Genomic DNA, 2967 nt, shown 5'->3' with positions numbered 1-2967 from the left:
GATCTTAAACCATAGTGCTAATTAAGCTAATGTACCGGATAATCATTGCTTGGCTGATGGAAACACAATAATAGATACAAGGGAAAAAAGTATCACTTATTGCTAATAGTACCACTAAAGGAAGAAAATAATGTGATAGGAAGAAAAAGAGAAGCTAAAGCACTTTCATAGGACCCATAGCACGTCTCCTCATTGGTCCCGTCTGATTTTGATTTTCATTATTTGTTTTTATCTCTGCAAACTTCTCTCTCTTCTCCTTCCCCTCCTGAAATATATTCTTCATTCCTTTCTCATAACCTCAAAAAAGTTGCTTCAATTAATTTACTGTTTTTGGTGATGTCAAGCAACAAAGGGAAAGATATAGCAGAAGGTTCATCAAGAGCTGGTGCTAATGCTCCTGACCAGCAAAGTCCACCTCCTTTGAGTCGATACGAGTCTCAGAAAAGGCGCGATTGGAACACTTTTGGTCAGTACTTGAGGAACCAGAGGCCCCCAGTTGCATTATCACAGTGTAACGCAAACCAAGTGCTTGATTTTCTTCGATACCTCGATCAATTTGGCAAGACTAAGGTGCACTTACCAGGGTGTGTCTTTTTTGGCCAGCCTGAGCCACCGGGGCCTTGTACTTGCCCACTTTAGCAAGCCTGGGGTAGCCTTGATGCTCTCATCGGCCGGCTTAGGGCTGCTTATGAAGAAACCGGTGGCTTGCCTGAGACAAACCCTTTTGCAAGCGGTGCTATTAGAGTATATCTACGAGAAGTGAGGGATTCTCAAGCCAAGGCAAGAGGAATTCCATATAAGAAGAAGAAGAAGAAGAGGAATCCGACGAAAGCTAACGATGAGAGCTCAAGCTTTCATGTGCAGTAAACTTGATTTACTGTGGTTTTCCCTAGAAAACAATGGTACTTGATTTAATTTTTCTATTTGGTTAGCTTTTATTCAAAACGTTGGATCTAATAAAGACCAAATACATCTAGTAATTGATCAATATTAATGATATAAATTCTCCAAGTTCTGCAGTATTGCGATTTAGTACATAAGAATTCATTAAAATTTTCAGTTAAGTGTCACGGTCAACATATGCAAGAACATGTGTAGGGAAAAAGAAATCAAAAAAACCAAAAAAAAAAACTTTCTAATTATACGGTGTATATATCATAGTCCAACAGCTTAGTACATTTCATTTCCCTCTTTCCTTAATGTTAAACCCTAGGCGAAGGGCTCCAAAACCCTAATCTGCATATATACTAGTTACTTCAAAGAGAAAGCACTTGGCATGTACATTTTTTATATACTACAGTTGTTAGTTATCATTACCTGAAAATTATTGACAAACATAAGATATACTATATACCTAGAGGATGGTGTAAAGATCTTCCTCTCCCTCTCTCTTGCAAATCAGTCTTGGCTCTTTTGGGATTCTGCACGATCTTGTGCCCGCCATGAACGGGCAACATTTGAGCATATTATATATATAAATATATGTAGTTGCACACGCATAGATGGAACAAATATATATATATATATATACACGACCACACACTCATCTTTGTCAGAATCTCAAGAAAATATATGATGATTGAAGATATGAGGAGGGATGAACTAAATGCTTATTCAGTGTCATTGTTTGTTGTTGTTATTGTTGTCACTAACATCAGCTATATATTTAAGATCTTGTATACGACACCATATAAAATGCTCATGTGTTGCTACATGTTATTATAGTGGCATCCTTTGTCCCTTCCTGGGTAATTTAAACTCCGCATTATGTTAATGTTTTTTTTCCCCCTTGGTAATGCTAGCTAGCTACATGTATTAATTGACCTTTGTACCTGAACCAGATCATGTTTTGTCAGCTTGGAGAAGTGATGTTGGACATTCTATTATATATTGCCCCACAAGCCTTTGAAGCTAACAGTACTATGGTAGGGAGCATTTAGGGAGATTATTTCAATAATTGATCAAATGGGAGGTATCAACTTCCTTGATATAAAAATATTGATAGGGTTAATTAGATTACTTATTGATTGTGGTCCTAGCTAGAAGTCATATAACGAGATTCACCTACGACCTTGTAGCTCAAGAATCTTGCTAGTGCATTGCTTAGCTTTTTGGCAGCTAATATTTCCAAAATCCTTTGCTGTAGACCCAAGATCACAAGAAGCATTTCTTTAATCAAAGTGCTTTCTTTTACCTAGCTTTGCTGGTAACCAATTATTATTATGCCTTGTCTAGTCTAGCAATTAACCTCCGAAATACTCATGACCCTTTTCAGGCTCTTAAATTTTCAAGGCTTGCATAAGCGTGGCATTTGGGACCTTCATCAACTCTTCCTCGATCAGATTGAGTTATCGGTCTTCGAATAGCTCAAGCACTGTAATTTAGTTAGAATGAGAAAATGCATGAGGTCGGTCCAAGATCTTAAAACCAGGAGTGATTAAAGTGGGTAAGTTACGTTTTCTCATCCTTTTGTCCATTAATTTCATATCAAAGCCTAGTCAAGTTTGTTGTCATGTACTGCTATCTGGATATGCATTATTGAAGCATAAGCACTACGGTATTGCAATTTTCTCATTTTGTTTGCTTATCAATATCTCTATCTAGCTAATATATAGAGCCTAGCTAGCATCCTACTAGAGCCCTTTTCTCTAGAATATATTAATTCTCTCATAGATTGTATTCAAAAACATCATTCCACTACACAAATTAGTAAGGTACAACACGAAACACTTCTATCCTCGAACAATGTGTGTCCCTGTGGCATTAGTTAAACATTATGCAAGTTTGCTTAAGCTCCTCAACATTGAAACAAAAGTAGCACAACATTCAGGATGGCTAGCCCTCCCCGTATCCCCCACTTAGGATAAAATGCAATGCCCCACATCTTAATAATGTGCTTTGGTTCTTCCATTTATCATTGGATTCCTCCTGGGAATCCATCCGCAATTAAATTTATTACTTTAATTT

General features: G+C 37.2%; 1 pseudogene; it reads left to right on the top strand.

The window, feature by feature from the left end:
• Window positions 1-208: 208 nt before the first annotated feature.
• On the top strand, window positions 209-2591 carry LOC105139370 (protein LIGHT-DEPENDENT SHORT HYPOCOTYLS 7-like; annotated as a pseudogene).
• The last annotated feature ends 376 nt before the right edge of the window (window positions 2592-2967 follow it).

This window comes from Populus euphratica, unplaced genomic scaffold (genome assembly GCF_000495115.2).
Source record: "Populus euphratica unplaced genomic scaffold, PopEup_1.0 scaffold90.1, whole genome shotgun sequence".
In the NCBI taxonomy this organism is placed as follows: domain Eukaryota; kingdom Viridiplantae; phylum Streptophyta; class Magnoliopsida; order Malpighiales; family Salicaceae; genus Populus; species Populus euphratica.
The sequence above is the reverse complement of the archived record's forward strand: the minus strand, read 5'-3'. Positions and strand labels throughout refer to the sequence as shown.